At 51.6% G+C, this 24,435-nt stretch overlaps 1 protein-coding gene across 3 annotated transcripts in view; it reads right to left on the reverse strand.

The window, feature by feature from the left end:
• CASZ1 (castor zinc finger 1) overlaps positions 1 to 24,435 on the reverse strand; it is a 263,137-nt gene that overhangs the window by 173,265 nt on the left and 65,437 nt on the right. The gene's annotated exons all lie outside the window — the stretch shown is intronic.

Below are 24,435 nucleotides of genomic sequence, written 5' to 3' on the forward strand. Positions count from 1 at the left end.
AAGGAGGAAGTTCTAATTACAGACTCCTCCAGGACTCTGCTACATTCCCGTATTCCCTACTGAATGGGGTAACAGAGAAGAATCCCACCAGTACTGAAGAATAAGTGTTTGTCAATAAAACTTCACTAAGCCATGTCTACACTAGGAAAGAAAGTATATTTTTAACACATTAACTAAAACATGCTAAAATCCTAAGGGGAAATCCTGTCTCAGTTGAAGTCACTGGGAGTTTTGCCATAGACTTCAGCAGAACCAGAATTTCACCCCTAGCGTAGACAAGGTAAGTTAACATGTGTTAGCTGGTTGAAGTTAACCCTAGATTCTCCCTAGGTTTAGCTCGACCTACCATCACATGTTAAAACCACAACTTCCCTTGTCTACACTAGGATTTAACATGTGTTAGCAAACAGCTGTTACACACACATCTTTTTTTTCCTTGTGAAGTCGAGGCCCAAGAGATCAACTCTGCAGAGACTATCAATAAATAAATAAAAAACTAAAAAACTTAGGGGTCGCTGGTTCAAACCCAGCTGAGGTCAGCAGGAGTCAACAGCTATCACCATCCACAGCTGCCCAGCAGCCTGTTTGAAATTAACAGAGTCTCAGTCCTCATCACAAAACTCACCAGCACAACTGGCAGTAACTGGCCTTCTGATGGGCAGAATCTACAGAAGGGCCAAAGACAGACTGGGCTGCAGGGTTGTGGCACAACGGTGGGCCAGTGTCGGGGAAGCTGGCCCTGCTGCTGAGGCTCTGTGGGTAAATCGAGCCCCTTCAGTCTGCAGGGCTGTCAATCCAGCATCTTTCACCCGCATTAAACTGACATGAGGATAAATGCACCAGAGGTCTTAGGGCAGATGGCGAGTTAGGATGGGAGTCACCGAAACTGACACAAGTGTGGGAAAAACACTGCCGAAGTGAAGAGCAGAGATTAACCAAGCATTTCCGCTCTCCACCTCATCCTCGGGGATGCGGGATGCCATCTAACACCGCACAGAGCAGCTTCCAGCAGGAGTGCAATCAAACATGCAGAGCAGGCCGTTAAAGGGAAAAGATGAGCCTAGGATGGCATGGATAAACATTCCCCAGCATGAGCAAGGAGCTGAAAAAAGGTAGAGCCATGCACTGTATCCCAAGGATACAAGAATGAAACAGAAAAATACAGCTGTGGAGGAAGTGAAAAGTGCGCCGAGATTTCCCCCTGCTCCGGAGATCCCATGCTGAGCAGAGCTGGGGACATTGCTCCTGAGAGGTGCCCAGAGCCTCACAGGACTGTACATCAGTGGTGCATTTCACAGATAAAATTGCCTTCTAGGTGATCTGGCTCACAGAGAGCTTGTGCGACAGAGTTTCTCCCATGCTGGCACCCTTGCAGTGCAGAGATGCATAGATCTAGCTAGCCTGCACGCTCAGCAGTTATGGATCTCTGCCAAATGGGCTGTCAGCACCCAAACCACATGGCTCTTGTATAAGGCAGCATTGATCAGGAAGGAGAAAGGGAAGAGGTGCCTTGGAAGCTGAGCTGGGAACCTGGACATTTTCTAGGATGAGAGTGGAGAGATCAAGGCCCTCTGGAATATGTAGAACAGGACATCAGGGGGGTACCACTGCCCACCAGTGCCCGTTTTACAGGGCGAGCTGAGCACAAAAGTAAGGCCTGGACAATGAAGTATGGCCGGGTCTGTGGGCTGCCCTGCTCAGTGGCTGCTGAGCCAATGAGATGCCTGAACCATTGTTTTCCTCCTTCTCACACCAGCTCCTTCTAAACCAGCACATCTGTACATTATAAACTCCAAGGGAATGCAAGGGTAAGTGCACTGATGCTGTAAGCAGTCTGTTCAAGCCCGGCGCCCCACTAGCCGGCCTGCTCCTCAGCACGCTCATTTATCCTGCCAAACATTTGCATCCGTAACCTCTCCAAACAAGGGCTGTGGCAGCGCCGGCATGAGACCATGGCACGAGGGATGGGGGCAATCAGCTGCCCTGATCTCTTTGCAGCCAGTCAGCAGGAGCTCTGCTCACAAGGTGTACCTACACCATTGGCCTGCTAAACCCAGGGTTGTGAGTTCAATCCTTGAGGGGGCCACTTAGGGATCTAGGGCAAAATTAGTACTTGGTCCTGCTAGTGAAAGTAGGGGGCTGGACTCGATGACCTTTCAAGGTCCCTTCCAGTTCTAGGAAATAGGATATCTCCATTTAAAAAAAAAAAAATACAGGACCCAGACTATGCACCCCCTTTCCGGATGCACAATGCACCCAGAACTATGTGCTTATATGGGCCCCATCACCGTAGTATCTGGGCACCTCACAATCTGCAATGTATCTATCCTGGGAGATAGCACTGTGTGATTATCCCCATTGTACAGATGGGGAACTGAGGGCTGGTCTACACTGGGAACTTACATCAGCATAGCTACATCTCTTGGGATGTGAAAAAGCCAACCTAACCCCTGGTGTAGTCAATGCTAGGCTGATGGAAGACTTCTCTCAGGGGCATGGATTAGCTTCTCCGGTAGAAGAACCCCTCCCATCAGCCTAGGTAGTGTCTACACTTAAACCACTACAGCTGCAATGCTGACATTGTAGTGATTTAAGTGTAGACATACTCTGAGATACAGACAAGCCAAGTGACTTGCTCAAGGATTGTACCTTGGTCTTCTGAGCCCCAAGCAGCACTGTAACTGATAGACCATCCTTCCTCTAACTGGCTTCAATAGGAGCTGCAGGGACAACCAGGCCCCATAGCATTAGAACAATGTGCCGCACTTGCAAAGCGCCTCCCAGCCAAGGATCTAAGACTGGCAGAAACTAGAGATGGACCTGAGCAGTGAAGATTGGATCCAGATCAGAACCTGTCTCCCCGTTAGCAAAGTTCAAGGGATTTGGATGCAGTGTCATAATAAACATCATTACCCCATTTTACAGATGGGGAAACTGAGGTAAAGAGAGTTGGTGTGAGTCATGCTGTGAGGAAGTGGTGGAGCTGGGATTAGAACCCAGGTGTCTTGACTCCCCAGCTCCCGTAGTAATTATCATGGCTAGCCTGCCACAAGTAGCTAGCCTGCACACCAGGGATGGTAACAGCCGATGTCCAGGCTGAGTTATACAAAGGTATTCTGGCAGGCCTGTGATGGGCCACAAGGAGGATATGCGGGCGGGCGGGGGTGGGGGGGGGTTAGTTGCCTCACCAGCATCCGAAGTGACATCGCTTTGCTTCTTTCTGAGGGAACCCTGTGACATCACAAGGTAACTGGAGCTGTGGGGGAGCTGCTACCACGAGTCACAGCTGCATCCAACGTTACAGGACATGGACACCCATCATCTGACACAGGCCCTCCCCAGGGCAAACCCCGCCAGACAGCAGGCAGCTTGGGCTCATAGAGTATGGGACTGGGTGTCAGGAGTGACTAAATCTGAATCCTGGGTCTGACATCGGCTCCCTCATTGTCCTCAGGCAGGTCGCTACCTTCAGTCATCTCCTCCCTAGAACGGGGATAACGCCTCGTTGGCTTGTGGGGCCACATTAGCGGAGAGCCACAAGGCTCCATGATGATGGGACATGCTCACCGCTCCACCGGTGGCCCCGAGACAGGGCGAACTAGGCACTTGGGAGCCCTGAACTCTTGGGACATCAGCCCAGCAACCAGAAGTGGCATTTTCACACCGCCCATCCAAAAGACCGGCGGCATGGGAAGCTGAGATGGTTGGAAACATCAAGAAGTGCATCTGCATCTCTGAGCCAGCAAAGGTGGATTGGAAACCCCCACAAAGCAGAAGGAACAAGTGTAATATGGGAGGGGGGAGGCTGGGCTTCCGGAGCTGGGGAGTGCAGAAGTGGGGGAAAGCGAAAAATAAGAGGACGGGGGGAGGGAGGGGTTGGTTTGAATTCTAGAGAACAAATCCAGTTGCAACTCTGCCGCCCCCATGCCATGCACCCCAGCCCTGGGCTGTCCAACTCCAGGGTAACTGGCAGCAGAGCCTATCAGGCAAGGGGCAGAAATCGCTGGGTGATGCTCTCTGGCCTGCGTCATGCAGGTCAGGCGGTGTGATCCCAGAGGTCCCTTTGGCCGGAGGATCTATGCAAGGCACTACCTGTGATTGCTCACTCCTCTTCAGCCGTGAAGCCAGGGGTCCCTGCCCCTTGCCCACACAGCACCTTGAGTCAAAGAGGGCAGAAGACAAGAGGTTGGGGGGGAGTGCGCAGAATACGAAGTTAGTGGCAGGGGAGGGGAAGGGAGATGGTGGGAGCCAGTAAACAATCCCCCTCCCCCCCCCCCATCCTGGCTCTTTGAAGATACGGGTGTTTTGAATTTAATTTTGATTTTCTTGACTTCAGCAGATTAAAGTTGAAATAACCTACAAATTACTTAATGTGTTGTAAATCTTCTGAAATTACGGCCTAATGGGTAACACATGTCGGCAGGCAGGAGCCAGCGGGGAAGCGGGGTTTCTCACCAGTGAGAGGAATGCTGGTGAGAGGCAAGCCAGAGCAGAGGGGAATGAGAGCTGGGGAAGCTCAGAGCCCCCCAAAATACCCACACCCCAACTTTGGCACGAGGTTGCAAACGCCGTCCTGATTGACCATCCCACCGGCAATCTCGGCCAACAGGGTCAGAGCCTAGAGGTGACTGAAGGCATTGGTGGGATGCTAGGGTGGCTGGTGGGATAATACAGGCGGAGCTGGGTCCCCGGTGAAAAATGAATTCCATTTCCCACCTCCACATGCTCCCGGTCGCCTGACTCCTCAGCTGTCCCCATTCACAGCCAGCTAACCATTCATCATGCCCCAGCAGAGCCTTCACAGCCCGTTCCCACAATAGCAGGGGGCTGCTGCTCAACACCAGCATGCCAGATTGCTGCAGCCCTGCTCGGCATCGGGGCCCTGCACCTGGTTCCCAGGAGGGGAGGGATCTGCCTTGCCTGCTCCCCTGCCTCCTTCCTGCCACTGCATCCCCCTACCCACACACGTGCACCTGTCTTCCCTGTCCCACGGCAAACCAGTCCCCTTCCCCTCAGTCGGCTCTCCTGCTGCCTCCGTCCGCATGTGCTCCCCTCCCTCCTCTTCAGCAGATTTCTCTCAAGTGCGCTGCCATATGGTTCCAGTTAAGCCCCATATTTTTTCTTGTCGATTGGAAAGACACACTTTCCTCTGTGCCAGACAGTTTACAGATTGCTCCGTTGGCTCAATTTCTTATTGGATTTCTCAAAAAAACTGACATTTTAAATTAATTTACGGCCACAACAAAAAGAGTTCAGAATTTTAATGGTGTTGTAAGTAATTTTTAGGTAATCCGCTCCAGATTTTGATATTAACCTTTGAAATGGAGTTCATGCAGCTACTATGTTACAGCACTTTAGTGGGACTGGGGCTTGGGGTAGGGGGATAGCAGAGGAGAGGTGGAGTGGCGTAAGGGAGGTAATTTACTGCATGGCAGCATGTGTGTCCGAGTGCACAGGAACGGCTGAATACATACGTGCAGGAGAACTGGTCCTCGTGCACATGTCAGGGTGAGAAGGCGTGTATAAAATGTGAGAGCGCACAGGTGTGCGTAGGAATGGATGCGGGTTTCTGAGTGCAAAGCCTAGTGCATCCAGGGGACTGTGAATGGATATGAACATGCACCACAGGCCGCAAGGGTGAGAGCATGGGTTCATGATGCCGTGCACGTGCGATGCACACGTGAGTGCAAATGGACTTGTGGGAAGTGGGGGCATGCGTCCGAGCATGAATGAAGACCTCAGTGCACTGGTGGAAGTGGGAGTGCAAAAAGGTGCACATGGGACTGCAAATGCAGACGCTCATGCAGACATATGGGTATAAAGGAGAATGTGAGCACAGGTGGGTATGAATGCATGTGAGCAGATGCACGTATCAGCACAAGTGCAGCCCATCATTCATGTTTGTGTGAGCTGGTGTGCAAGGGAGTGTGAGCAAGTGTGCACACATGAGTGCAAGTGCAGAGTTCTGCGCATGAGCATACTCGAGGCTGAGCGTATATACGGGTGAGCATGGGCAGGAGGAATGCCCACACTTCCACATCCCAGCATCAGCCCAAAGACCAATTCAGACACAGGGCAGAGCTTCTGCCCCAATATTTCACGTGCTTCCATTTCTTCCCCATCTGCCCACCTAGCATGGCTGACCTTTCAGTGCCATCTGCCAAGACAGCCAGTAAGCACAACCTGCCCACAAATGAGCCAGCAGGGGGCACTCACAGAACAATAGGTCTACAGCTACCCTTCCACTGTCAGCCAGTGCTGCCCCCTGCAGGGAGTGGGCATTTGTACGGTGATGTCATAGCTGCTTTTTCTCCACATTGCTTCCAAGCCTGGAATTCGATTCCAGATCGATCTCATCCCGCTTTACTCATCATGGGGAAAGGGGCCACACCCCAATATTTTAACCCAGAACCTGCAGGTAAAGAAACCTCTGCACCCCCCAATCAGAAGAGAGACAATGAACTTGAGGGCTCTGCATTGGAAAGTGGGGAGTCTCTCTCCTCGAGGAGAAGCAGCTCACATGAGATAAGCACTGATGGAAGAGAAAAATCACAAATGCTGAGAGTGAGAGGAGACAGGACTCGGGGGGTGGGGGCCAAGGAAGGAGAGAACAAGAGAAAACCAGAACGAACGAGAGAAAGAACAAAAAAAGAATGGACAAATGAGACACCAAACACAGGCGGGAAGGAAATTAACAAATGAACTAGAATGAACCCCAGGAAAGAACAAATGAATGAGAGAGACCTGTAGACAGCAAAGAACAAGGAAGTGGAGAAAGGGAAAGTCAAACAGAGCGGAGAAGAAGTAGTTTCCTCCTTACCCAGACCAAAACTTTCCCCATATGGCCCCAGCTCGGAGAACAGGATTTACAAAGCCAGGGGCTCTGCTGATGTCCTGCCCTGTTTTGCAGAGCCCTCTGCAGTAGCCTCACTTCATTAGCAGCTGGAGGACCCTGGTGCTTGCCTGCAACTTGAGCCTAGTTCCCATGGGCATCTCACCCTTCAGCTGCGTGAGGCACAGATACCTCCACCAATCCTTTACTAGTGTTTATAGAGAGCAGGTTAGGAAAGTGCCTAGCAGGACCCCAGCTCACTACCCAATCTTCTTCAGACCCTGGTGCGTCACTTCCCTTCAGCCCTTGCTGCACCTGGGAATCCCCAGCCCCTCTCTGCCTGCACCCAGGTGGCATTTCTTCCATGCCACCATGAGCCATGTCACCAACATGCAGCTGCCAGGACAACTGAGACAAAGAGGGACGGGGGTGCACTGGGTACAGAGCTGCAGCCCCCGCCAACATTCTTACGAAGCTCTGGCACAGAGCAGTCAGTGGTTGGGGATGGTGCCAGCTTACTACAAGTGCAGATTTTTAACATTCCTCCTCTCCAGGAGTTTCTCGAGGTGGCTGGGGAGCCAAAGGCAGAGCCGCGAAAGCAGTGGTGACCTCAGGCCGGCTCTGCTCAGAGATCCTGCCACTGGGCAGAGATGATGGCAGGGAAGGGGCCACTGGAGAACATGCCACGGGGGACACTGGCACAGGTTGGAGCAGCCATTGGAGCGTTTGCTGGCTACCTGCCCGGCGTGGCTAACTGCTCCGCGGATAAGTCACCCAGAATAGACACGCACTGGGTCAGGTGCCTCATGGGCCATTTCCATCCATTAAATGGGGAAGAAAGGGCAGGAGAGACACTAAAACACCGTAGCTCTGCCATGCCCCAAAGGGCCTGTGGAGAGGACAGGAGAGACGGACACCACCAGGGCCATGGGCTCCCACTGGCAGGGTGACTAAAGGGAAGAGAGAGGCAGAGAGATGGGCGGGAAAGATAGAGAGAAGCTGGGGAGGGAGCTCCCCTTGGTAATGGTAATAGCTCCATGCTGTCGAGCTGCTGCCTGCTATACCAGTAGGCAGGGAGCTATGACTGCACATTATGGGCCCAATAGCCTCGGTGAGGACGCTCTGCCCCAGCGCTTCCTGCCACACAGGGCGCAGCGAACCGCCTGCAGCGGGGACGTCTTCGCAGCCCCAGCCCCGCCCCACCACAAACACAGGGACACACAGAGGCTGCTGCTTCCCCGCAAGCCCTGGGGGTCCAGAACCCTCAGCTCTGGGGCCAGACTATGCAGGCAGGAATGTGGCTTCTGTTCTCTCAGCCAACAGGCCAAATGGGTGATCCCACTGCCCATGCAGAGGAAACGCTCTGTCTGCCCCATTGTTACTCTCCTGACAGCCACCTCGGCCTCAGCTGCCTCAGAGAGGTTCCCAGCCTGCCCCTTCCTCTCGCTTCTCCCAAGGGCCACGGCTCACGGGCACGACCCCAGGGACCCAGCCCAGGTGAGATGGGCTGCCCCTTCCCTAGGGGCATTCCCTTGTTCAGACAGGACCTCAGGGCGCATGCAATTTTATGGTCTTCCTCTGCCCAACACTCTCCACCCCCAACCCCAGGGAAGGTCACTGCTGTATCACCAGACTACCTCATTAGGGTCTCCCCTCCTCTGAGCTCCCTCTGCAGCAGATACAAAGCTGGAGTGTGTCTGTCACCCCAAGACCTCCCTTGGGGCAGTGGCGTGGTCCACTCCAGGGAAGGTTAGGCCACTGAGATGGGCATTTGTGGCACTTTTGCTGTCCCATCTCTCTCCCCTGCCACCCCTACCCCTGCGAATTCCACACCAACACAAGGACCTAAGGAGTTTATTTGCCCCTCACCAAACCGAGGATTTTTCGAGGGTACTAACACACATTTTCTGGTCCTATGTTCTGGAAATCATAAAGTCCTAGAGCTTAAGGCCAGAAGGGACCACCAGATCATGTGACCTGTCTGTCACAGGCCACCATCACCACCTGGCACCCACACACCAAACCCAATGACCGATATTAGGCACAGGAGACTAGGCTATTATGTGCCACAGGCAGAGAACAGGAGGGGCTGAGGTGCACCAGTGCCAGATGCCCTACAATGGCAGGGAAGTGATTAAGTGAGACATACCCAGATAATCCTGGCAAGATGTGAACTGTGGCCGATTCTGTCGATGAGCCCTGGCTCTGTGCCACACGCAGGGGCACTCTGCCACATTCTGATCCCACAGGCATCGTGCCAGGTGCTGGGGGATTCAGATGCCCCTTTGGCCCCACATGGGGATCTGGGGGATTCTGCCTCTGGCCCTGTATTAAGAGTGAAGGGGTTCACAAGAGGGTACCAGGGGTTAGGTCCAAGCCCAGGGAAGGGTCAGGGGTGTCTCTCTGTCTCCTTCAGACTAACCATCTCTTCCTGCAGGTTTCCCACTATCTTATTTATTTAAAGGGGGGAAATAGAAACTTTGGTTAAAACAAGTCTCCCACCAAAGGGAACCCTGAGAACTGCTCCCCTTTCGGCTATTGGCTGCACTGCCCTACCCTGCCACTCACTGCACCCCTTTCCCCGAGGCGCGATTGACTGGGGGAGTTGCTATGACAACCTGGGTTTGAAAAAACCCTCAGTAGTTGCCAACTATTTGTGTTGTTGTTTTACAACTGTGGCCAGTGTCACATGAGCGGGAGCCGGCTGGGGGCCTGGGGACACAAAGGCGAATGGCTTTTTAATGGAGTGCTCTGCCAGCGCTTGAAGACTCAATAAAGAGCGGCTGGCGAGACCCCTCCGTGCGGAAGGGCCTGCACACGGGGACAGGGCCTCTTTGTAGAGCCGCAGCCGGGATGGGAAAGTTTGGAGGAAGCAGAAGAAAAGCCTCCCACCGTGGCCGGCGCTCAAAGCGCTCTCTCCCTAGGGGACGGATCCGTCCTGGTTGGCTCCGGACGCTTCAATGGGGTTTGCTCTGCCTTGCCCGCTGTCCGCTCTGCCCAGGGAGGTGGCTTACGTGGGAGCCTGGGGTAGTTACAGAGAGATGCAGAGTGGGACAATCAAGGGGCCTTCCCTAGGGATTGGGCCACACTGCAGGAGAATGAGACCGCTCCATGGACTGGAAGAGAGAGGAGAAAGTGGGAGGAAGAGAGAGAAGATGGGGTGAGGAGGGAGTGAGAGAGCCAACGTAACCCAGGCAGTGGCCTCTCTGCATTTCCCCATCTCTGCCTGGCGGTTGGATCATCCCAGGGTTTGGGAACTTGGCTGCACAGAGACCCTAAGGCAAACAAAATGTGGGGCTGGTGACATGTGAGAGCAGACTGCCCCCTCTATGGCGGGGGATGCTGCCATGCACCCTCCTCTTTCTGCCATCAGCTTGGATGCCTCCAAAAGTTTTCCCCAAATCTCAAAGAACTAAACTGCAGCGAGACTTAAAAATAAGATGTCACGGAGTCCCAGGATGATGCTCTGGAACTGCTCCCCACAGAGCCAGTCAGGACTTTGGGGAGCCTCCTCTCCCTTGGAGCAGACTGTGCTCAGGGCAAGAAGCTCACACAGCTTCACCTCCTGGGTCTCTCCTGGGAGCATTCAGCATATGCCCCTCCATGTGCTTCCCACAGCGAGTCCGCCCAGGCGGGGTCCTGGGGAAGCCAAAGGGTTTTGCACCCCCCACTTCGCAGTCAGATGTGACTCTCAGCCAGCCAGTAAAACAGAGGTTTATTAGATGACAGGAACATGGTCTAAAACAGAGCTTGTAGGTACAGCAGCGAATGGGACCCCTTGGCCGGGTCCATTATGGGGTTCAGAGAGCCAGACACCCACGTCTGCCCTCACTCCTCATCCCCAGGTAGCTCCAACTCCCAAACCCCCTCCAGCCCCTCCTTCTCTTGGCTTTGTCTCTTTCCTGAGCCAGGAGGTCACCTGATCTCTTTGTTCACCTTTAGCTATTTCCTTGCAGGGGGGGAAGGGGCCCTGGCCATTTGTTGCCAGGGAGACAGAGTGTCAGTGATTTATGCACACTGGCCTTTCCCCACCACCTAGAGACTTAAGAAATGCATAGGGGAAACTGAGGCACCCACACAATATTCAGAGGAAACATTAAGAATAGTCCCACTTTGTCACATAAGAAAAGAAACGGAATGGCGGGGCTAGCAAACACTTTGAGCTGTCTTGTCTCCTCAGGGGTGCCAGCACCTGGGAATGAAGCCACTGGGCCAGCAAACAATTCCAAGATGCCTAATGTCCCCTAGGGGGCTACCAGCACATGGGAATGGCTACAAGGGAGGCCAGCATCTTCTCATTTAATTGCACCCTTTCTGGATTGGAGCCCACACACAATCCAGCCCAGCCCAACGCTGCCATATACACCTGTGTGGTGAGGTGCGTAGGCTCTGCACTGGCCACGCAGGGCACTTCAAACCACACAATGCCCCAACACTGCTGGGATGCAATGGAGTCAATGCAGCCACCTCATACTGTGGGAAGAAGCGAACATGCAGCAAGAGCTCTAAGGCCAACTTAATCAGCAGAGAACTGAGGTGTGTGGAAGTCCCAAGCCCCTACTACTGGGCCTGCCCATCAGAAAATTCAGAACCCAGGGAAAAAGGAAAAAACCCCAATGCGCCAGAGGAGCAGAGAAGAGCGTGGAGCCAAAGAGGCATTCTTCCCAATCTGGTGCAATTCTCACAGGCCTCTAACCCAGCGCCACTTTTCGGAGACGTTATAATTACATCACAGGGCCCTTACACAAGTACTGAATTAATTCTGCTTGGGCTCCCCGCATCTGCGGCCCGGGCCTCGTGCACAGATGTGGAATTTTCCAGGAAAACTTGAAAACCATCACCAAGGAGGGGAAAATATTTGTGCTTAGACACGAAGAGTGTGGGGGAGGGACTACCTTTCCTGACTCTGAAATCCTGGTGGTGGGAGAGACAGTGGTACCTAGTGGGACTCAGGGGGTGTTTGTCTCAGATCAGCACCACATTTTTCCAGCTAAGTCCCAAATCACATGAAACTCACCTAGCTTGGGGACTTCCTAAAACACACAAGGCTCAGGCCTTAAACCAACCTAGGTCTGAAGACAGGATCCAGAACAGAACTTCTATACTGGGACGAACCAAAACTCTGGATCCAAAATCCACATCTGAATCAGAGCTTCCCCAAAGCTCTGGCTTCTTGAATACAGACCATCCCAGGGGTTGAGCTGCAGGTGAGGCTCCCACACTGGGTCAGGGGCGCTGGTTCAGGCTCATCTCTGCTTCGGAGCAAGCTTGGGCCTGAAGCGGAGAGAGACTAGCATTGGAACCAGGCAGAACTCACAATGTAGATTTGAATGCAGTCTATTTTCAACCCCTTTGAGTTTTTCTTTGGGATTTCAGCCTGTTTGAACACCAAACTCAGAGCAAAGCTGGAGGAGGGCAGGCAGGGCAGGGCAGGGGGCAGCAATCATGTGGGCTGAGAGGGAAGAAAACAAAGTGAAAGCGATGAACTCCATCAGATCACCCAGCCCCTTCCCTTCTCCCCTTTTCACCAGACAGTTGCAAAGATCAGAGGCAGGGCACCCCCGGGCTTTGCCCTGCACCTCACTTTCCCCTGGGTTTGGGAAGAGGCAGCTGCCCCAGAGCTGCTCTTGGAAGAGAGCCGATGACCCCCCCCCACCCCGCAGTGAGCTGGATTCCTGCACAAGGCTCTGGGATCCCAGGCATCACAGGGAGATGTTTGGTTAGAAAGGAGAGAATAGCAGGCCTGGCAACAGTTGTGGGTCGCACCGGTGCATCTGCTGCAGCGTCCACCCTCAGGGGCAGAGGGAGCTCCCCACACCTCAGGCTACACAGCACAGACACTCCCTCTGCCCCAAGCCCATTTCAGGACGGCGGCTCCACATCATGCCACTTTCACACTCCCCCTTTCGTGCTCACACACACAAACACTTGTGGGACCGTGCCCTCCTGTGCATGGACAGGCTTACGGCCAGACATGCGTCTCAGTTCTCATGGACACATTTGGAAACACCCACTCACACTCTTTTCCACCTCCTCATCGCTCCTCTCGGTGACACTGGCCAAACCCCACCAACGGGAGCAGATGAGCGGCAGGGTGACAGAGGAACAAAACTTGTCCTGACCTGGGACCATCCCTCCAAACTCACTCCACAAAGCCAGAACTACAAGGGGCTGGGACCTAAGCAAGTCTCGCTTGGCCTCGACTCAATCTCTAGCCTGAATTAGATGCTCACACTCCATCCAGGAGCCACTGGCTTTTCTCTTCCACGCTGAAAAAGTACCAGGCGACTCACCATTCAACAAAATAAATAAATAAAGAGAAAGAGGCACTAATTGGCAAGCACCTGCCTGGAAGGAGCGGGAAAAATACCAAAAAATCCACCACAAACCTCTAGGAAAACAAAATGCGCCGACATCTTTTTATTTTGTTTTTTTCGGTAATTATACTAAAGATGAAAAACTCATAATAAACATCTCCCAGTCCCCACCTGCTAACAGTAATTATAATAGACTCAACAATAAATGGTAAAGCAGAGCAGTGCTGCATCTCGGGAATTCTCTAGGGTATGTGGATTAGCTCGGAAAGCCTGAATGATTAAAATACACTAATTAAAATTTTGTGTTCCTTGGTAACTCGTCTGCCTGGGCCCCTGGTGTTGGCAAAATGGGAATTAACGTGACAAAAGCAACACAGAGGGTTTTTGTTTTAAATAAAGAAGAGGGTGGGGGTGGGGGGGGAAGATCTATATAAACAAGTTTTCTCCGCGCGCGCACACAAATTCAGAGGGACATAAACTCTTTGGGAAGGACCGGGGCTTGTTTCTGGTGTCCGGGATGAAAGTGACAGCAAAGTGCTTCCTTGTTTCTCCCTGAATTGTAGAGGAGGAGGAGAGCTCCGGGGGGCGCTCTGGGTTGAGATGAACGGGGGCCGCGCGCGATCGGGAGCCTGGCTGTTTTAAAACAATTAGAGAAATAAACACACGGAGAGAAGAGACTAGCATGAGGGAAATCCGAGCATAGGACACTCTTCCGCTCCGTCTCCCTCATGCGCATTCCTCCACGGATGCGTCTGCCTCTGCTCTTTCCCAAAGAAAACAGGACTTTGGGATAACGCACCACAGCTTCTACCCCAGTGCAGATACACAAAAGAAATTGAACACTTTTGGGTTGCCCTTAGCAACCTAATTGCATCAGTACATTGCACACAGGAGCCAAAGTAACTGAATTTTGATGAAAAGACGGCGGTAATTTACGGCATCATGAAATTAGTTGTCATAGCGACGGGTTAATTACATCTCAAATTAACAATGCAAGTGTGGTGAAATTAAATATAAATCATATTTTCTGCATAAATTATAGGGGTTGATTAGACCGGGGCTCGGGGAGAGGGAAAGGTTGAGCCGCCACGGGCCTACGCAGCTTTCTGAGCCGACGAGAGTCTCCTGGAAACACCGGGGGGGGGGGGGGCGCTAAGAAGTGTCAAAGAAATAGAGACATGCATGCTGCTTTGCTGGTCCTCTTCTGTGGGGGTCTTTTTTAGATTTATAATCATCATCTGAGCTTTCCTTAAGTTTTACCTTTTAGTGCAGGAGAAAGGTACCCAGAACTGAAAGGCCTTTGTCTAGCCACAACACTGGTAACCGCAATGGAAGCTCCTTGCATCCTCTCCCACCAATGACCTCGCCCCTAGCCCAGAGAGACGCCCTATCCACGGGTTCCAGACAGCTCAGCTACTGCGCTCCGATCAATCCGTGGCCTCTTCGCTGAGCAAAACAGTGCCGGTTAGTGCTGAAAGTGGCTGTAATTCTTGATCGGGGGAACTAGATTGAGGCCTGACAAACTTGCTGTACTGAGACCACCAGACAGCCACCTTCAGGTGGTGCTGTTGGGCGGAGCTAGATCCGAACCAGCAGCACACTGCGGACAGGCACCCTAACTCTTTCCCAGCTGGCTGAGCCACCGGCTCTCCCCTGCTTCTGGAGGGGATGGGGAGAGCTGGGTTTGGAGGAGGAACCTAGTTGTCCAGCACTCGAGGTGCCCCTAGCCAACATGTGGGGCACTGCATTTGGAAACTAGAGAATTTGCTCTTGGGAAATGCAGGGACAGGGGACGCTGCCCAGATGAACACTCTTCTCTGGAGACCATGTAACCAGAACCACGGTGAATGGGTCTAGCCCAGCCTGACAGCTGCTCTGTGGAGGCCATCAGACTAGGCGTCAGCGCGGCTGTCTCAAGCCCCTCTGCCCTTAGGATCCCCTTGCTCCATTCGATAATATTCACCCAAGCCTGGCACTGGGATGCCGACCTCTGGAGGACTCTGACCTGCCGTCTCTGCTCAGAGAACTGGCTCCAGCCTGGTCTAAGAGCAGATTAAAACCAGGCTCTGAAATCACAGGCCAGAGGGAGTGAGTGAAAGCAGGTGACTTCACTAGCAAAGGGAAGGCAGCGCACTGTCACCAGTGTCCATCTGCCACCAGCTCCCCACATCTCCGGTTGGCACTGTGCCAGAGGGTTGTACCCACAAAGCTCACCTAGCTCTCCCGTAAAACCAAACATGACAGCAGCATTGGATGGGGGTTGAGTCAGAGCTCCCTTCTTGGGCAGCGCAATGGGGGAGTGGAGGGTGAGGGAGCCCAACAGAACTGGGAGCAGGTCACAGGCTGCACCATCAAGGAGCTGTTTGGTTGCTCTATTAAACTCTCTGTGACCCTCTGAGAGCGTTGCCACTTCACAATGGGACACAGTTAACAGACTAAAAATAAACAGCTCCAACCTGTGCTGTGTGGCCCTGCAACACTTGGGGAGCCGGGAGTTTGCAGCGGTGGGGGGACCTGCTCCTCTAGGGCTGGGCTGGGGGCGCAGAGAAGATGGCTTCAGTTAGAAACATTTTGACACCTGCTGAGGTGTAAAACAATTCTCGATTTGGGTCCCACATAGGCACTGAACCAGCCGGTCATGGTGGCCCAGGATGGAGATGGTGTTAAAGGGCCAGACACCACTTCATGCCCACCTCAGTCTGGCATAGGAAGCGTGTGGATTCTACACACAGGAAGCAACAGCATCTCCACCATAGATAAAGAGTGATCCCCTGACCCCCAACTGGTGCAGATGAGCAAGAGGTCAATGGCACTGATGGCCGCAGCACAGGGTGAAGATGGTGGTGAAGTTGGGCTAGTGGTGAAGATGGGCTACGCACGGGTGTCCTGGCTCCTGGAGTGAAAAATATGCAGCATGAAAGGGGCACAGAGAGGTGCCACCTTCACCTCAGCAGATTTTGGCAGTCATCTCAATATGGAGGAGGGCAGAGGGCAAAAGAGGTCCTGCTCCCACCTTACTGTCTGAGCACTTCCAACCCGGGGACCAGCCAGGCTTTCTGGAGAGGACAAGGACCTGTTAAGAAGGTCTGGACACGGAGAGTGGGTTAGGACCTGCAGGTGGGCACCCATGTGAGACACACTGTGGGTGTGGGTACTGCAGGAGGAGAACTGCCTGGGGCAATGCCTTTTGTAGGAAATCCCTGAGGCAGGACAGCGGCTCTCATGGCTCCAAATCCATCCGTCAATGCTTCGCCCACTTCCTTCCATGGCCAGCAGGCCTTGTTCCCAGCCTCCAATGGAAGGGGAGAATCCCCCCCACCAACAACTCTGCAGACAGCTGCTCTACTGGTGATGGGAAAGCACCCACAGGCCTTCCCCACTCACTCACAGGCCGGGTCTCAGCCCAAAGTCAGGCTGTGTAGGGGGTTTGGGGGCCCAAGAAGGAGTCCAACCTGCCGGAGGAGGAGAAATCAGGCATAAGTTGTCTTCCTGTTCTGAACCTGCCAATAGCAGAGTCTGGTGAAGTCCCACTAACTGCCTGGAGTTGCAGAGCTGTTTTGAGACCTCCATGAGTTGGGCATCTCTTCCCATCCCAAAAACACTGCCTGGTTTCCTGTATTGACCTAGCTGTCCCTAACATGCCCAGTACCAGGATATCTGGGCACAACAGTCATGTTTAAACCCAGCTCTCCCCACAACTCAAAACACCCCCGGTTATTCACTCATCACTCCCAACGCCCTCCCAGGAAAGTCTCCAGCAGCAACAGCATTACGCAGATGAAATTCCAGGATTCTCACAAAATCCTGCCAAATTTCACCTGGCTCTGCACTGAGGAATTTCTCAAGAGGGGGAGGATTTTTTTTTTTTTGGTGAAGAGGGGAAGGAGGAGAGGATTGGGGATGGTGGGAGGGAAAAGGAAGGAAAAAGCCTAAAAGTAAAAAGCCCTCTGGTCCTGGCAGCCGGCATGATCGATGGCAGTGGATTTGAATGTACATTTCATTAATTTTTCAGCATGCATTTTATTTATCTATGCGCCATACATCTGCTGAAGTTTATATACTTGATAATATATAAATATAGACACACAGCAATCAATACGACATCCGCTTCGCAGAAGCTTCCATTAGCCACCCCCCTCCATCCCTCGTTTCCACAACCTGCTGCCTGGGCACCTTGTGCTACTCCATCGGTTTCCGATTTTCATTAGCGGTGGAGCATCAGCTCCCCCCACCTGCACCATTTCATTCACCCGACACGTAGGGCAGGGAACCGCACCCGTCAGCCAGAAGGCGTTTGGCCTATTGGTGGGAGGGCACCTCCTTCACCCCACCCCTCCCTTTCTCGGTCAATGGACTTCTTAGGCAGCATGATATACGTTGGGGCTGCCCAGCACAAGGGAGGTCAGCTGAAATCTAGGGAAACCTTGCTGGTCCTCTTGTCAGCCCCAAAACACTGAGATCAGAAGGGCAGACAGATGGCTCAGCCGTGACAGAGCACAGTGACTGGGAAAACTCTGGTACTAACTGGGGCGGGGGGGGGTGTCAGGTGGTGACCCGGTAAAAACGTTGAGGTGCAAATAGGGAAACCTCCTGAATGCTAATGGGGAAGAGGACACGAACCCTCCTAAAACTTTTGGGGAGCTCGTAGGCATAGGAGTGAGCCCCCATCTGGAAAGCTCTTGGGTGATATGTCGGGGGAGGCATAAACAGGGACAGAAGGGTTAAATCCTCTCCCCCACCCCAACATACTCTCTGCTGTTAGCAGGGGGAAGCCCTGAGGCAAAGGTGACAGTCCCTGAAGCCTTTCCCATGAGCCACTCCTGTGGCCCCACCCCGGCGCTGCCCCATGGTATCCTCTGCCTTAAGCACAGAGCGGAGAAATGTCCAAGTGCGGGATCTGCAGGCAACAGCAGCAACTTCTGCCTCCTGCCCATCTTGCTTTTCCCTTTCTGCTCCCATCAAACATTCCCAAGCCTCGAATGCAGTCTCTGTGCAGCGGGAACCTCATGCTCCGATGCCACAAGCCCCAGCTGTGGGGTTTCCCTATGTTAGGGGAGTGGCAACACCCTCACCTCAGGGGCTGGTTTATCTTTAAGCTGCTTGTTGTTATTACAGCATGTTCTCAGCAGGGACACAAGTGAGGGCAACTGTCCAGAGCCCTCCGGAACTCCTGCCTCTTTGAGAAGTGCCTTTTCTCATGCCAGCTCAAACCCAGCCCACCAGCAGGCTTCCACCCAGCTGAGATAGGCCTTGCAGTATCACCAGAGAGCTTATTTAAAAGTGCTTTGAAAGCAAGATTGGGCAATAGCTGCTTACAAGGCAGCATGGTCTAGTGGTCTCAGCCTGACTTGGCATCTGAATCCCAGCTTTAATGCCGATGCCCCCAGGGCAGACCACTTTCTGTCTCTCTGCCTCAGCTTCCCCTTTATATAACACAGATGATTGAGCGCATCAGACCTGCAAGTGCATCTGCTGCACCTGTGTCTTGGGAAGGGTAATTGGAGGGACAATGCTGCTTGCTCAGATCGGAAGCAGAGACTTCCTAGCATGGTCTTATGATGGGAACTCAAGACACCAATGCCTGAGGGTCCTCAGGTTAATTTCATCCTTCCTTCCCCTGCAACCATCATCCACACTGGTCGAGGACAGCCCAAGCAGCACCCTCCAGAGCATAGGCTGACGTGGATGCCACAGGTAGGTCCTCCCTCCTCAACTCATCTCCGAGCACCAGGCACTATATCTTTGTAGACCAGAAGCCCAGAGACACAATCACGTTGGAGAAGGATCCCTTTACCAAAGGAACCAACAGCTGGTGGCCTCTAAGAATGGAGCCTGGGTCCCCTTCATCTCCAAGCCTATGGCCGAGTTCCAGGTGCCAATAAATGCCAGAGCAGAGACAGGAGCTCGGGGTATAAGACACGATGAGTAAAACCTGTCCTTTCCCTAACTAGGCTGCTCCCCAAAAGAAGGGAACCACTGAGTGGGACGATGATAAGCCAACCTCATCTTGTGTAACACCAGTCAGCTAGTGCTCTATGGCAAGCAGCTCCCTAGGGGATGCTTCTTCCTCCACATTCCCAAGGCCTTTGGGGCACCCAGCAAGCAGCACTCCATTCGCTCCGAGCTGTGCCTACTCCTTACAGTGGGGGCTGGATCCTCAGGGAGATGCACGTAGAGCGTCCCCGAGATTCAGGGAAAACGGAGCAGGATTTAACCCGGGCATAAAGGGGCTCTACTCCACCACGGTCACTGGCTGCCAACAGGCTAGAGTTGGGCCCCAGCGGAGTTAGATGTAGGGGGAGACTTCATCTTCACCCTACTCATCTGCCCCTGGTGGAATCTTGAAACACCTGTGAGCTGAAGGCTCCTAAACTGGCCTGATGGGTCTCTGAGCCACTGCGGTTCCCAGAGGAAAGAGGTCAGCATCACAAAGACACGATTCCAACTGGCACTAGCTGGATCCCCCATGGGCAGCCTCAGCTGAGAAGCCAAGGGCGAAATGGGCCACGGGGGCCAAACTCTCCAGTGACCTGGAGGGTGGTTCCTCCAGATCAAGGCAATACACTGGTGGGCAGAGCGGGGGATGATTCCACTGCTGCTACTCATGCTGCAACACTGGAACAAGACTTGGGTTCTAGTCCCTGCTCTGTGCCTCAGTTTCCCCCCTTCATCCTTCACATCTATTTTGATTGTAAACCCTTCGGCCAGGGTCTGTTTCAAACCAGAGTTTTTAACCCAGAGTAAATTACAATAGTTTATAGCCTGGAACAAGTCTTTAGGGAGTGTCCAGACTAGCCTTTCCAAAGGGGTTAGCCACCTCCAGTTAACTGGCAATCAACTGGCTGCAGGGAAAATCGCTAGCATGGACATACATAAGTGTTTGTACAGCACCTTGCACAACAGTGCCCTAATCAAAAAAAAAAAACAACCCCAACAGCAGCAGCTTTCATCAGCACTAAAATTCACTAGAAGGAAAACACAGCGAGGCGTGAGATGACTCTACATTAACAAAGTTCTTTAAAGGATAGAAGAGACTTTACCAGCATGTGCGTGAGGAGCAGAGGTGAGGGAATTAAAAGCATGATTGCGGGTGTCACCTTTGATGGTTCTGAAAGGGACCCGCCAGAGTCATGATGAGGGTACTGCTTTCCAGCACGATTAGCTAGATGTACAACTGCTGTAAAACTCCATTGGACATGCACCTTGTCTTCCACTCTTAAACCATCCGCTCTGCTTGTCCCATGGCAGATCTTGAGATAGGAGTGGGGGATGTGCGGATAACAGGAATGGATCCATAACCCCACATGCTCTCAGCCATCCCAATGTGGGGATGACTGCTTCCTTCCCCCAAGTTGGCCTAACCAAAGCTCCAATACCCGCCACAACACCTAAGCACAGACCACCGATCACTAAGCTGCCTACCTATTCACCTGGGCCTCTCACAGGCTCCCTTCCCTTTCGCATGACATCCCATGTGGCAAATCCTAACAAGCTAGCGGTCAAGCGGAGTTTCACCAAGAGAAAAGACAAAGGCTGAAAACAAAATAATCAATCAATCAAAAGAGGGCCTGTGCCTTTAAAAGATTTTTCATTTATAGGCTCTTTGCCTCTTCCACCATTTCAGTGATCTATATGCAAATATGCTAATGTATGCAAATTAAGACACCACTTTTAGTCCCAATTTAATAGAAAGCATTAAAATACCTTTTTTTTTTCTAAAAAAAACTCCATATGCATGAAGGAAGACTCCCCCCCCCACCCCTTTTCGCTAAAGTCACATTCTGGCTGCAAACACACTGGCAAAAGTGTTGGAGGCAAGGAGGGGAAATCTGACTGGCTTTTCCAGCTGTCGGTTACTGAGATCTCGCTCCTCTTCTCAGAGGAGTGTGAAGTTATTTATTTATTTTTCAAAAAGGATCCGCTAAAGCTGTCGGGACAGCTCCCCTATTCTCATACAAAGTCTCCCCGGCTTCAAACAGGGGCACGCGGAGACATAAGCCAGGCTTGGATACCAGAGAGTCGTTATCACATGAGGGGCTGGATATACCTTCCCGAAGGGCAGTACCCTTGATGTAGGTGGGAAGGGCATCGGAAAAAGCTTTGCATGTCACCATTACGCTAAACAGAATCCTCAGCTGCAACCCCCAGAGGTGCAACCACGGTTTTAAACATGTTTTTGGGGGGCTGTCATTAACTCCATTAAGGTTTGTGGGGTGCAGCAGCAGAGACTTTAAAAGCTTAAACAAAATGGTTAAAGTCAACAATATTTCCCATAAGCCCGCTCGGCCTCCACTTCTGTTAATGTGATAGTTTCAAGAGATTATATATATATATATATATATAAAAAACACACACACACCACACATACACACACACACACATATAATAAAAAGCTCTGAAAGATTACCCAGTGGCCGATGCTAGATGAAATGACTTACAATTACTAAAATTGAGAAACAGTTAAAAAAAAATATTAACTATGGAAGACAAACTCTCTTTAATAACTAAAAACCTTTCCACCTGAAACATACTCTGATCCAACACACACACACAGACCCCCCCTCCCCTTTGCACAACTGCCCCCACCAGGCTAGCTCTGAAATAAAATAAACTTTACCCCTCTTTGCTGACAAAGCTTCACTTGCTGCAGCTATCCCCACTCCACAAGCAACAGGCCAAACTCTCCTCTCTGTTATGCTGGTGTAAAACTGGAGCAACCCCGTTGAGGACAATAAGGCTCCGACTCCAGATTTACACCAGAGTGACAGAAGATCAGAATCTGGCCCACTGTCTAGCCAGGGAGCTACTACCCTTCAGCTCCTCGCTGAATGTCCTTCTAACTGCCCGAAGCACAGCATTTTCAAGTGAAAATGTGTTAACGGCGATCAATAGACAGAACAAGTGACTGACTGGATGACACAATTATCCCTGCATCGAGGGTGGGATCAAACCATCCTCCACAGCTTTCCCAGTACTGGTCAGGCGTCACCTCTTCCAGCCTGCTCCCAGGCTACCACTACTACAGCCTGCCCCATGCCAATCAGATCACCAGGGCTACACTGCTCTGCCTGCTGCTCACCTGAAAAGCCAAGTAAAACCTTCTTTAACTTGGTTGGTGCAACAATATAACAGTGCCCATGGCCTCCTGTGGTTTCAGTGTGAAAAATAAACCCACCTCATACAAAGTTTGATCTCAAACATTTTCCTGTATCCTGAGGCCTATAGTTGACTTGTGTGACTGACTGCTGGTGTGCGCCAGGACCTGTGTGACTGACTGCTGGTGTGCCCTGGTGCCTGTAGTTGGCCTATGTGACTGACGGTTGGTGAGTCCCAGGGCCTGGAGTTGGCCTGTTTGCCTGTAGTTTGTGTGTGTGTGCTTTCCTCCTCTCTACAAAGTATCCTGTAACCAACATGAAAATTACGAAGTGAATAAATAGGCTCTTCTGACATGATTGGGCAGATCTCTGAACATTTACAGCATAGAACAGATATTTAGATATTTTCAGGGAATATATTTTGTCAGTGCCAAACCCAAGGTTTTATAGTCAGAAAGAAAAAAAAAAACCTCAAGCACCGAACCTCATCCTCAAATGGAAATCTGTGCGGAGGAGAACGACTTCCCCATCAAAACAGTTTTATTGGATATAAATATCTAATTATTTGTACCGAGCGCTGGGTTTTCAGAGATTTTACATGCAGCTTTTATAACACGTGTAGGATCTTTACGTAACACTTTTTATATATTAACTAACTTGATTTGATGCCAGTCAAAATATTTTCCCTCCCCCGCCTTTTTCCCCATTTTTTTTGCTTATTGAGCATAATTTTTCATTTTTTTAAATGAAATTCAGAGGAGGCAGAAAATCTCTTTCTTGCTCTCTCTTCCCTCCACCCCTGTCCCTGCTGAGACTTTTTCTGGCCCTGGCCACCTACCACAATGCTATCAATGAGAGATACTCACACCTCAGCCTTTTGCACCAGACTTTCACCATCAATGACCTTTCTAAAATCTCCCTAGTGTAAATACACACCCGCCTAATGCATGCTACAAGTAGACATGACAATCACAAACAACAAAAACACAGAGCACAAATAACCCCCAAATACACAAGTAAATACGCTAACACACACCTCTACATATAAAGTACACAGCACAAACACAAATATACTAAACACTTGTACGTGTAAAGTACACACCACAAACACTCCACACACACAAATACTTGCACAAAACCACACTGAATACATCCTACAAATACACACAACCAAGCACACAGCCCAAATCCACACACAAATACACCAGCACTCCCACACACAAATCCATGTCACAAACATACAAATACATGGTGTCACATACTAGATACAAACACAGTCAACACACACATACAAACAGAAAAACAGAGCAAAAACACGCACACAAACTCCTCAACATACATACACCAACCCACTCAACCCCCAAAAGCACAGAGCAAATACACACCCCAAATAAAAACAGCACAGCACACCTGAACATGCACAACCACAGTACAAATACACACCGCCCCAAATATATTCCTCATCCAGCCCACCACATACACCCTCCCAAGTAAAGAGAAAGAGTCTCTCTGTCGAGGCGTATACAGTATTTAAATGTTCAATCCCTCATGCCAGCTTTCCATTTCTAAGGGAAGTGGAGAAGTTGACAGAGGCAGACGGACAGAGAGAGGAAGGAGGGATTGGGAGGGAGGGGAGCGGGGGAGGAGAATGGAAGTTGTCTTGTGGGGAAGAATATGGATCAGGCTGTCATCTGGAGACCCATCTTCATCCAGAATTAATGCACTAAAGTTCTTTGTTTTTCCTCTAAATGGTTTTAAAGAGACAGTGAATGCTGCGCTCTGGACGCTGGGAGTGGGGTTAGTTCAGCTGGCGCAGGCACTTTGAAAGTGAAAAGGCAGCAGATTCTACATTTCAGGGCTGAGACTGCGAATGGTTGGACAGACCTGAGGGCCCGGGCTGGCTGCGGGGAGGGGGCGCTAATTATTATTTTTAGACTTGCTAGACACCTGCTAAAAGTTTCACATAGTTTTCCTTCAACTCCTCTTGCCTCCTTTAGCCAGGGGAAGGGAAAAGCTGTAAGGGGGCTACGTGACAGAGCTCTGCTGTCATGACGTGCAGGTGAACTGATGTCTCCATGGAATCCCCAAGCGGCAGAGGACATGCCTTGGCAGGGAAAAGGCAATGCCATGTCTGTCTGTTGCCTAGGTCCTTTGGAGTTTGCTCACCCTAGAAATCCATCGGGGTATCCCT

The sequence above is a fragment of the Trachemys scripta genome, chromosome 19 (genome assembly GCF_013100865.1).
Source record: "Trachemys scripta elegans isolate TJP31775 chromosome 19, CAS_Tse_1.0, whole genome shotgun sequence".
Classification (NCBI taxonomy): Eukaryota; Metazoa; Chordata; order Testudines; family Emydidae; genus Trachemys; species Trachemys scripta.